At 46.0% G+C, this 12,419-nt stretch overlaps 1 long non-coding RNA gene across 1 annotated transcript in view; it reads right to left on the reverse strand.

The window, feature by feature from the left end:
- Window positions 1-2,232, reverse strand: part of LOC125087751 (uncharacterized) — a 46,502-nt gene extending 44,270 nt beyond the window's left edge. Inside the window, exon 1 of the long non-coding RNA XR_007123506.1 lies at window positions 1,952-2,232. This is a non-coding gene — a long non-coding RNA (uncharacterized LOC125087751). The remainder of the gene's footprint in view (window positions 1-1,951) is intronic.
- Between the last annotated feature and the right edge of the window lie 10,187 nt (window positions 2,233-12,419).

A 12,419-nucleotide genomic window follows, 5' to 3' on the forward strand; every position in this document is an offset into this window, starting at 1 on the left:
GAAGGGAATTAAGGTTGTTAGTCAGCTGACCTAAAACCAGATTATTCTGGATTGTCTGGGTGGGTCCAATATAATCACATGGGTCCTTAAAAATGGCACAGAGAGGCAGAAGAAGGGAGGCAGAGGGAGCTGTGACTCCTGGAGAGGGCCCGAGGGATACAGTGTGAGGATTCAGCTCACTTTCGGCTTTGAAGGTGGAGGAAGGAGCCAGCAAGCCAAGGTGCTCAGACAGGCTCCAAATGCTGGAAAAGGCGAGGAAGTAGATGCTCCCCAGAGCCTCCAGAGAGGAAAAGAGCCGTGCAGGCATCTTGATGTTAGCCCAAGGAGACCTGTTACAGCCTTCCGACATACAGGACTGTAAGGTAATAAACACGTACTGTTGAAGCCGTGAAGTTGGACATGATTTGTTACAGCAGCAAGAGGAAACCAACAGGGGCGCCTGGGTGGTTCTGTCAGTTGAGCCACTGCCTTTGGCTCACGTCATGATCCCGGGGTCCTGGGATCAAGTCCCGCATCAGGCTTCTTGCTCAGTGGGGAGCCTGCTTCTCTCTCTGCCTCTGCCTGCCACTCTGCCTGCTTGTGCTCTCTCTCTCTGACAAATAAATAAATAAATAAAATCTTAAAAAAAAAAAAAAAAGAGGAAACTAACACAGGAGGGACCATGTCTCGACTGAATTTGCATACACATGTAACCTAGCTCTGTTTCGGTGCTCCCTTAATGCAGTTGCATTAAGAATTCCTGACTCAACATCCCTCCCAGAAAACATGCAGCAAACTCTATCAATATCCGTGGGCTTAGAGCCACGTGCTCTAGGTCAGTTTGCTCTCAGCACAGATTTTGTTTTTGCTATTATAAAATAACACCAGAGCAAACATCTTTCTTCTGTTTTTGAAATGGTTTGCTTATCCTAAGCAGACTTCCTGGGTTGAAGATGAGGGACAGTGTTGATGGCTCTTGATCCATTTAGCCAACCTACTTTCCAGAGGGTTCAAGCTAATACACACCCTTACTTGTAACCAAGCACCATCCTCTACCACAACTGGGCCCAGCAGGGCCCTCATGCATGGCCTCTCCACTGCACATTAAAGCTTTTCCTGCTCTCATATCGACTGTGTAAGTCTGGGCCACCGAGCCTCACTGGGGCCCTCTCACACTGAGCAGAGATCCTGGACATTTTGCTGTGGTGGCCTTCCTGGTGGCAAGAGCAACTTCTCCACAGCCATGAGGAACATTCCTTAGGGATAATGCTGGTCCAGGAGGGAGCAACCTGACACATCCTTAGGTTATTTTTAGTCAGCAATTACAGTGGGATAATTTTTTTTTTTTTAAGAGTTGCAAGAACTGATCTGCTTATGTTCCGGAAGCTGGTAATTTTCCAGTGTCCCCAAAGAGGCAGCCTGGGAACTGGGGAGTGACTGGCCCCAGAGGGAGAAGCTGGTTGATTTAAAGCTCTGATTCTTTTTCCCTCTTCGCAGCAGAGTGGGTGGGGTGTTTTTGTTCGCAATGACTCTTTCGTTTACTATGCTAATAAGAGCATCCCGGAAGCATTTTTGCACCTGCTTTGTGCTCACAGAACACAGCACTGTGGGCTTCATCTTCCTTTAAGGAATGACTGTCTTCCCACTTTAGGAGAAAAATCACACAAATAAAACTTTGCTTGCCTCGACTTTATCACTCACAGAAGTCTTACTGCACTTAGGGGAGGAGGATGTTGTTCAAGCATGGGGCAGTAACCTAGTAGGGATGGGTTCAACAGCACCTCCCAAAGCGCTGGGAACTGGAGGCTCCTGGGAAAGCGGGCAGTTCCCGTCTCGCGCTCTTGGAGCGCGCAGGCAGTCTGGTGGCTCTTTTTGGCCCCTGTTCTTTCCCCCTGCCCAGCTTTTAGGAGGCCAGCAGAAGGTCCGACTGCCCCAGAGGATCCTCCTGGGGCTCTGTCAGGCCCAAACGTACCTTGGTTTTGCCTGCAGAGGCTTCATCTGGAGAATGGGAAAAGCCAGAGGTCTTCACTGTACTCCTGCTCCTCCTCAGGCCTTCCCTCATGACTGAGTCTCCCGTCCCCAGGGCCTGAGGCTCCCTCTCTGTGAAATGGCCAAACAATCTTGCTTCCCAGGGAGCGAGCACACGGTGTGCCTGGGGTCGGGGGAAGAGCAACAAATATTTATAAATCCCTCACTGAGGTGGCAGCTGAAACAGCTGACGGAGCAAAGCCCGACCTCAGTCAGGTCCTGGACCTCCACGGGGCCTGTTTCTTCCTGCCACCTCCCGCCCGCCCCCTGACAGAGCAGGGCTGACCTCCAGCCTCCTGGTGGGGCCCCAGGCAAATTCCCAGACCATGAATTTCCTTTGGCACTTTGAGGCTCCCCCAGGAGGATTCATGAGACCGCAGCAGGAAATGAGGAACATATTTTTAAATCAGAAGGGGAAGCAATGTCTTTGTGTCAGATAAGTGGCCTGGATCCAGGGCTGAGAGACTGGGGCGCATTTCTCTTCACAGACAGCAGGTGCTCTTCTGGATGTGGTTATGGCAACAAAATAAATGATGGATAATTGCTTTTGTGACAACTTGCCAATTAAATTAGACTCAGCAGAATAACATAATGACAATTTGTTATGCTCCGGTGGGCACTAACATACCAATCATAATTAAATGCTATGACTGAAATAGAATACCGCTCGACGCAGGAATATATAACCCCAATTCCCTCTCCATGAAGCATTATAGGTTGAGGCTTGATTTTAATTTCGGAAAGATAATGGCATTAGTGCATATCCAAGTGGGCTTGTGGAGAGGCCTGTGGCGAGGGAGATGGGCCTGAGTGGGAAGACTAGGTCTGTGAGGAAATGCCCCCAGGGGCTGAACTCCAAGGTCAGGCGGAAGAGCCAAGGAGCCCCTTGAGGTGAAGACAGTGCTTCACGGGTTGTGGATGTGCCTGGTCCTGTCGGCCCAGCTGGGGAAGGAGAGGAGGAGGCCTTTGCTGACAGCTTCTGCAGTAACAGTGGCTGTGCTGTGGCAGCTCCGAGGCCTCCACACCGGAATGTTCCAGAAGCAGGCACATCCTTGAATGAGAAGCCCCAGTGCACACTTCATGACAAAAGTGCACTGAAGTCCTACTTTGTGCCAGGCAGGTTTCAGCATTCTTCATCTATAAGGCACTTTCTCCTCACAACCCTTAACTCGAGTGAGGAACCAGCCTCGGAGATGAGGGACCTACTCAAAGTCACAGTAAATTAAAACCCAGATCCTCTGTCTTTGAAGCCACTTTCCCTGTTTCCAGGATGTTCTTCCTGGCTAGATGTGGCAGTTATGTCAATAAACATGAGGGAAAGAAACAGCAGAGAGAAGCACAGAAGCAGGCCCAGGGGAGGTGAAATGTTTGCCCAGGTCTCACCACCTGTCTTCAAATACGTCACACTCCCAGCTCCCAGCATAGAGAGCAGCTGACCCAATGAGGGCCAATCAGTCTCCCTCTGGGAACTTAGCAATTGAGCCACTGCAGTTCCATAAAATGGTAACAAATGTACTCATCTGTCTCAGTCTGTTTGAGCTGCTATAACAGAACACCATAGACTGGGGCCTTTCTAAACAACAGAAATTTACTTCTCACAGATCTGAGGTCTGGGACGTCCAAGATCAAGGTGCCTCTAGATGTAGTGTCTGACGAGAATCACTTCCCTGTTCATAGACAGTTGTGTTCTCACTGTGGGTCTCTTTTATGAGGGCATTAATCCCACTCACGAGGGCTCCACCCTCATGATCTAATCAGTTCCCAGAGGCCCCCACTTCCAAATACCAGAACACCGGGGATTGGGGATTAGGATTTCAATAGACAAATGGGGGGTGGGGAGGGAACAAACTTTCAGTCCATAACAACATTGATTTTAAAGGAGCTTCTCTTGGGGGGTGCCTGAGTGGCTCAGTCGGTTAAGCAACGGACTCTTGATCTCAGCTCAGGTCTTGATCTCAGGGTCATGAGTTCAAGTCCTTCACTGAGCCTACTTTTTTAAAAAAAGAGAGCTTTTCTGTATTATAATATACATACTATACATGCAACAACACAAAAAGGGCTATAACTTAACTATCAAAAACTTGACCCAAACTGGATATTCTAATAATAATAAATATTATGTCCTCAAGTTTTAATATCTTTATTGATGCCAAGCCATTCCATAAGATTTGAAGTGGTTTTTAAAAAATCAAGTAACAGGGTGCCTGGCTGTCTCTGTTAGTAGAGTATGCTTGATCTCAGGGTCATGGGTTAAAGTCCTGCATTGACCTAGAGCTTATGTTAAAAAAAAAAAAATCAAGTAACAATCACTTGTTTGCTTTTTTAAAATTTAGGAGTTTCTGTAGAGGTAAAAGGGATGATTGAGGTTTCCTTTCTCTCTTTCTCTTTTTTTTTTCTTTTTTTAAGATTTTATTTATTCATTGGACAGAGAGAAATCACAAGTAGGCAGAGAGGCAGGCAGAGAGAGAGAGAGGGGAGGAAGCAGGCTCCCTGCAGAGCAGAGAGCCCGATGCGGGGCTCGATCCCAGGACCCTGGGATCATGACCTGAACTGAAGTCAGAGGCTTTAACCCACTGAGCCACCCAGGTTCCCCTCCCTCTTTCTCTTAAAAACTTTACTGAGGTTTTTAAAAAATAAATAATGCAAAAACAAATCATATAATACCAAAATGTTTATAATGAAAATCCACCCTCATCTGCCCCATTCTCCTACAATGACCACTGACATCAACTTCATATGTATTCCTTGAGCCTTGCTCCCCCACTTGCATCGTCCTTTGAATGTGGAAGTGGACCCGAGTGTACAATGATAGGATATTTGGGATCTGCTTCAGATAATCCACAGGTGGAAGAAGAAAGTGAATGGGATGGAAAAAAATGACCAAGAGTTGACATTGTTGCAACAAGGTGATGGGACTATAGGGGTTCATTGCTCTATTGCCTGCTCTTCACTTTTTACGAAAGTGACAATTTCTACAATAAGAACTTAAATGCTGTTTTTTAACTGCTTAGAAAATGGACTCATGCTTTATGTAATATTCAACTTTTTTCTTGAACTAACAGCTTCTTGTGGACCTTGTTCCAAATCTGTACAACACAGATCAGCCCTGTCCCTTCTAATGCCTTTCTATTGTATGGATATCCCATCATTTACCCAACCTGTCTTCCCTTGATGGATTATTCTCGCTGTTGTGCCATCAGAAATAATGCCAAGTTGGGACGCCTGGGTGGCTCAGTTGGTTGGGCAGCTGCCTTCGGCTCGGGTCGTGATCCCCGCGTCCTGGGATCGAGTCCCGCGTCGGGCTCTCTGCTCATCAGGGAGCCTGCTTCTCCCTCTGCCTCTGCCTGCCATTCTGTCTGCCTGTGCTCGCTCTCTCTCCCTCTCTCTCTCTCTGACAAATAAATAAATAAAATCTTAAAAAAAAAAAAAAAAATCTCTCTCATTTCACTAAAAAAAAAAAAAAAAAAAAAAAAAAAAAAAGAAATAATGCCAAGTAAACCTGCTTGGGCATACGTCTCGTCCCTCTCGAAAGCAGCTTTCTGTATGATCAATTCCAAGAGGTATAATTTCTGGGTCAAAGGGCAAATATGTTTCAAGTTTAACTGATATTACCAAATTATTCTTCAAAAACGTTATTGCAAGTTTCAGCTCCAACGATGTACCCCTTTTCATCTGCATCCTCCCAAACACTGAGTTCTAGCAATCTGGTTAATCTTTGCCAATTTCAAAAGGGAGACTATATCTCATTTTCTGTTGACGTGTGTTGTTCTGATTGTTGCTGAGGTTGCGCATCTGTTCATGCTTTCTCTGCCACGTATTCTTCCTCAGCACATTGTCTATTCATTGCCCTTGTTTGTCCACCTTATTTCTCTTTCTTACTGATGTGTAGCAGCTCTTTATATATTATCGATGTTAACCTTTTGTCTATTATGTATGCTTAAAACATTTTCTTCCGTTCTTTAATTTTTTGTCTGTGGTATTTTTCCTCATACAGAAGTTGTTGTTGGTTTGTTCATATAGTCAGAACTATCATTCTTTCCCTGCTGTCTTCTGGGTTTTGTGTCATGCTCAAAGAGTCCCTATATTTTCTTCTAGTACTTTCATAGTTTTACTTTTTATTTTTAGATCTTTAGTTCACTTGAGATTTATATGGGGCATGGTGTCAGATAGAGAATTAGATTTAAAATTCCTTGAAATTCACAACCCATTCCCAATACTATTTAATAATCTATCCTGTTCTCACTGATGTCAAATGCTATCTTTGTCATATACTTAATGCCCATATATATGCCAATTTTTTCTAGACTCTGTTGTACTCCCCTGATTCAACTGCCTAATCCTATACCTGTACCATGCTGCTTTAATTACTGTTGCTTTGTAATACCTCTGATAGTGAGTAGGTAATACTACATCCTGATATTTCAAAATTTTGTCAGCCATTCTCATGCATTCATCCTTCCAGATGAACTTTATTATCATGTTGTGAAGTTAAAAATAAAAACTGCCATGGGATCTGATTAGAATTGCCTTGACTATATATATTAAGTTGGGAAGGATGGTCCAAGACTCTTTGTGTGAAAGGGCAAGACAAAAATTATGCATGGAATTTTCACATACCCAGGATGCCATAGCCAGGATCCAGCACAGTCAGGATCAATTCTGGAATGATGCTGCCCCACACACCATGTCACCCTTTGCTCAGGCTGCTCTATAATCAACTCCTGCTTTTTCTTCCTTTTGGGCTCCAACTCTGATTCCTACCTGCCTATGAGTTATGTGTTTCTCTGGCCTTTCAACCACCTCCCATTCTTCTAGCACAGCATGGGTGGTCTTCTCTCTTGACCACTCTGGAATATGCTCCTTCAATGCAGGGGAGTGGTCCCACCCACTAAAGCTGGCCAGCAGGTTCAGGACTGGATAATATCCTCAATGCCATGGGTAACAAAAGGGAACTGAAGAATCTTCTAGTTCAAACTCTCTCCTCTGACTTTATTTCCATAACACAAAGATCACAGGGAAATGACCAGGGGCTTAGACAAAGTTATAGAATAACTGGCTGGTTAGGAAAGGCATTTTGAATTTTTTTTGGCAGTAGTAACAAGCAATACCTTTCCCCAGTGTCTACCTTTCCATTCCCTGAAGAGAGGTGGAAAGGAAATATTCTAGGATGATGTTGTCCAAGAATCTACTAGTTTCAGAAAGAGGCTGCCTTCATGGTAACTGGGAAGTTTTTCCCAAGCAACCTAAAATGTCTACCATTTCTGATATTAGATTTCCATGAATGTCAGACAGGGTCAGGGCTAGAGTGAGGCAAGTGCCAAATCTGCATTTGTACAATCTTAAGGATGAGTGACTCCTTAAATTTGGGCCTTACTCTGGCCCCAGCTCTGGAGTTTAGATGAGTGGATATTGTGGTTCCTGCCCAGACCCCCTCTGCACCCATTCTAGCTGCTGAGACTATTAGCTGATGATGACTTGGGGCCACATCCCTCACTGGGGATCACTCTAGCACCAGGCAATGGCCTTGCCCAAAATTACACCGCTTCCAGGGGGCAGCCTATAGCCAAGGACTGACTAAGATGGGCATGCAAATGCTCGGCCTCCTCTTCTCCTTTGGAAGAGCTCTGAAGAGGCATCCCAGCTCCAGAGTGCTAGAGGCTCAGCTCCCACCACCAGTCAAGAAGCACAATGCCTGGTAGGCCTCATCAAGTTCTGGACATACGAAGGTCCACACTTTGGACATGTCCACAGAGATCGGAGCAAACTTACTGTGCTAAGCAAGTGAATCTGAGCAGCTCAAAGGACAGTCCGCTAGGGGTTCTGTCAGTTGAGATGTTCTTCTTTGGGGCCACCGACCCATCACCCAGCTGCTGGAATATGGGCTGCTGATGGCTCAGAGCTTCATCCCTCCTTGGAAATTGCTTTACCCAAGGTGCATCCTCTCCCAGGGATGGCCCTAGCGATCACTAGCTGATGGAAGAGATGCAAAGGCCCAGCCCAATTAGCTGGTGACTACTTTGAAGGGCCATTCTACTTGCAGAGTCCCTATACAATTAGCAGATATCTCCATGGCAACTGCAACAGGGGACATCTTCCCCCTCTGCCGGGTCCTGCCTGCCTTGCTCCCTTACGGGTGTATCTCCAGAGAATGTCCCTAACGAAGGTTTTACATGCAACTCTCCATCTCAGAGTCTGCTTCCAGGGAACCCAACCTAAGACATCAGCGAACTCAAGCCAAGATATTAGGACACTCCAATGATGCTGATTTAGTTCCTTGACACAAGGGACCCCAACACAGTGACCTACCGATCAACAGTTAAGCATTAGCTCAATCTTCAGGTTGGTTGTTTCCAACCTGTCTCCTCTCACTGGGTTCAAGGAAATTGAACCTAAGCCACACTTCATTGGTGAATTCCATTCATGTGCCCTTTTTCCTCACTTCAAATCACATGACTCAAGAAAACTTTATATAATAGTAAAGCTTTTAGCAAGACAAGGACAAACCCAGGGACATTTGCGAGGGAGCACAACCAAGCTTGTCCTTCTGAAAAGAAGGGAAGAGAGATTAGCATTTATGATGTCCACAGGGGGTTCAGTGTTATACAGGAATATTTTTAGTAAATGACAGAGAAAAACGTAGAAAACAGGCTGATTGATTGACAGACAACCCAATTTTTAATCTGGACATCTTTAATAAAGTCTGTAATGTAGGATTATCAATCTTATCTTACCTGGATTTCTACCTTCACAAGGAGATGCCCTTGATTTTAGAGGCCAGAAATAAGTGGCTTCTTAATCAAAGGGTTTACTGTAAATGGCCAAGCCTGAGCTGGCCCCCAGGAGCCAAATCTCCTCACCTTTTCATGGTAAAAGAGTTTTTCTGACTCATAACACTTAGGGAATCAATCTCCTTACATAAATCCTTCCTGGATTTAAACACAAGCAAAATGCAAATGCCATTGGAAACGCTGTTCCAAGAAGCTAAAGTCACAATGGCCCGTTTCGTGTGTCAGCAGAACGTAAAGCTCTTTCCACCCTGGATCTTTCTTGGCTCCCTCAACACTTTGAATCAGGTGCAGTGCTATTATTATTCCCATTTTGCAGATAAGCAAACTGGAGCTCTGAGAAGCTAAGCAATTCGCCCACAATTACAAAATGTACATGGTGAGCTGGAGGAAGAGGAGAAGGAAAAAGAGGAAGAGGAGGAGGAGGAGAAGGTGGAGGAGGAAGAAGAAGAAAAAGAATGCCTGTCTGACAATGTTGTCATATGAACCTAATGAGATTAACTAATGCATGCAAAGCCTGTAGCACATTGTGAAATGTCTAATAAACATGATTATTACTGTTGTCCCTAAGATGCTGATGTCTGCAGACACACACATACACACACTCAGCAGACCCCCACCCTCACCATCTTCCCCACACATGCACACAGGTCTAGTCAAGAACCACTGCCTTAGTTAATGATGATTTGAATAAATCACTCAATTTCAGTGGTCTGTTGCTAAGGACATCATTCTGACGGCCTTAAAGGCAGGCCTCCTGGATTTTATCTCCTTTAACTCATTCTGTGACCTACAAATGGAAAGGACGACAGTAATTCAAATGTGGGAAGGGCCTGGAGAGCCCCCTGATGGCAGGTACCCCTGCCACCACATGGCCGGTTGTGCTGTTGTGATGGAGCGGAAGGCTGTTTGGAAATCATCAAAAAGTCTCTCAGGAAGCCCAATTATATTTTTACATCAAGAATCAAAATGCTAGTGCTGCAGACTTCAGCCTATCATTCACAAACCTTTTATCCTGTAATTAAGCCAGATCTGCTGCTGGGCTAATTCTTCCCTGAATGACACCACCCTTTGAGCCAGCCCGTATGTCGGCAGAAGACTTCACTCTGATGATCTATTACACCAATACATCACCGCGGTGAGCTGCCTCCTTAATGATTTATCCATAACACATCATCGGAGTGAGCCACACTCATAATATATTGCTCAATAAGTCTGCAGTGGCCAAGGGGGAAAGCCACAGGCAGCGGCCGAGTGCGTGCCCTTACATGGTTGGTGTCAGCACGCAGGGCCCATGCTGGGCTCCCCCTTCCTAAACAATGTTTATATAGGTGGGAGGGCTCTTGTGCCAATAGGCTTCTAAAACATGAAGAACCATGACCTTAAGAAAGTCCTATAAATCCTGAGCAGCACAGCCCCTCAGTAGGGAGTGGGGGCTGCCCTTCTAAGCCTGTCAAGCAAGTAGGAAGCATTTGCTTTAAGCTCTTACTTAGAAGGCTGGGGCCACTGCACTCCACAACTCCAGGGGGCGCCATTCACATTGCCATCTGGGCAAATGGTGCCCCCTCGAGTTGTGCAACATGCAGCCTGAGCCACCTCACACCACAACCCCATAGGAGGCCCTACGTAGGAACACAGATTCCGGCATCAGACTGCCTCACCAGAGTCAAGGTTGCGGGACTAATGGTCCTATTCATGGCGTTGTTATGAGACGGAACAGGATGGTGTACACAGAGCACCTATGACACAGTGAGCCCTCCATGTGAGCACGACTGGTAGCAACCCTAATGAGTCCTGAGAGCAGGAAGGCTGGAGGTCCAGGCTGGGTAGCAGGCAGCCCCTGAGGGTTGTGTCTTTCATTCCGCGGGATCCTGTGTCATCTTTTTGTACCTACATCCTGTGTCACTCCAAAGAAAAAGGAGGGAGCATGGAGAAGAGAAGGCTCACGAAAGTCCGCACTAGGATAAAGATAAGGAGATGGAGACATTCGGGTAAAGGGAAAGGAAGATTTAGCCAAGTTTAAGCAAAAGCGGTGCACCAACACAACACATGAGGCCCCGCCCCCAGGCGAAAGTGAGGATCAGCACCTCGGGCCAGAGAGCACATTCGCTTTGCCCAGAAAAGGAAAGAAGGGCACACCCTACGGCCCAGCAATCCACTCCCATGTGTGTGCCCTAGCCCACGGGAACTCTCTGGCGCACGTGCACAAAGAAACAGATAGAATAATGTTCCCTGCAACATCCCGGGGACGGGGAAAAACTGGAAACGTCCACCAATTGGAAAATAAACGTGCAACGGTGCTAGCCAGCCTTTGAATAGGGTGCATTGTGCCCCAGGCTTATTTTCAATGCTTCACAGCTGTTACATCATTTCATTTTCACGTCGACTGAGGTAGGTGCTATCATTTGCCCCATCTTATAGCTGAGGAAACAGAGGCACAGAGAGGTTGACTTGCCCAAGGTTGCAGACCTAATAAGTGGCAGAGCTGGGATTTGAACCCCAGCGTTCTGGCCACAGGGCCATGCTTTGAAACTCTGAATAATCATTTGTCTAGTCTTCTAGTGGAATACTACACAGCAGTGAAAATGAATTAACTAGAGCTTCATGGATCAACACAGGGAAGTTTCAAAGTAAAATCCTTGAGTAAAAAGAACAAACTACAGGGGCACATGGTGGCTCAGTGGGTTAAAGCCTCTGCCTTCGGTTCAGGTCATGATCCCAGGGTCCTGGGATCGAGCCCCGTGTCAGGCTCTCTGCATGGCAGGGAGCCTGCTTCCTCCTCTCTGCCTGCCTTTCTGCTTACTTGTGATCTCTGTCTGTCAAATAAATAAATACAATCTTAAAAAAAAAAAAAAAGAAAAAAGTACAGAGTGATATATATAGTAAAAAGCCACTTACAGAATGTTTTTAAATATGCAAAATGATACCATATGTTTGTTACACGGGCATACGTTTAGGGAAATTCATTATTTTTTAAATAGGAAGGGATAAAGCAAGTGCAGGAAGAGAGGTCCCACGGGGGTTGGAGGTGGGAGAATGGGACCTAGGGCTCAGAGGACTTCAGTCTTTGCTAAGTTTTGTGGGTTGTTTTTTTGTTGTTGTTGTTGTTGTTGTTTTTAAAGATTTTCTTTATTTATTTGTCATAGAGAGAGAAGCGAGAGTGAGCACAGGCAGACAGAGTGGCAGGCAGAGGCAGAGGGAGAAGCAGGCTCCCTGCCAAGCAAGGAGCCCGATGCGGGACTCGATCCCAGGACGCCGGGACCATGACCTGAGCCGAAGGCAGCTGCCCAACCAACTGAGCCACCCAGGCGTCCCTGTTTTTTTTTTTTTTAAAGATTTTATTTGACAGACAGAGATCACAAGTAGGCAGAGAGGCAGGCAGAGAGAGAGGAGGAAGCAGGCTCCCTGCCTAGCAGAGAGCCCGACGTGGGGGCAGGACCCTGGGATCATGACATGAGCCGAAGGCAGAGGCTTTAACCCACTGAGCCACCCAGGCGCCCCAGTCTTTGCTAAGTTTTATGTCTCAAGCTGGGTGACAGGACATTTGTTATATATTCTCTGTAATTTTTGTATGCCTAAAATATTTCATAATTTTCAAAACAAATGCCATTATAAGTTCCTCTATCG

Source organism: Lutra lutra, chromosome 16, assembly GCF_902655055.1.
Source record: "Lutra lutra chromosome 16, mLutLut1.2, whole genome shotgun sequence".
Classification (NCBI taxonomy): Eukaryota; Metazoa; Chordata; class Mammalia; order Carnivora; family Mustelidae; genus Lutra; species Lutra lutra.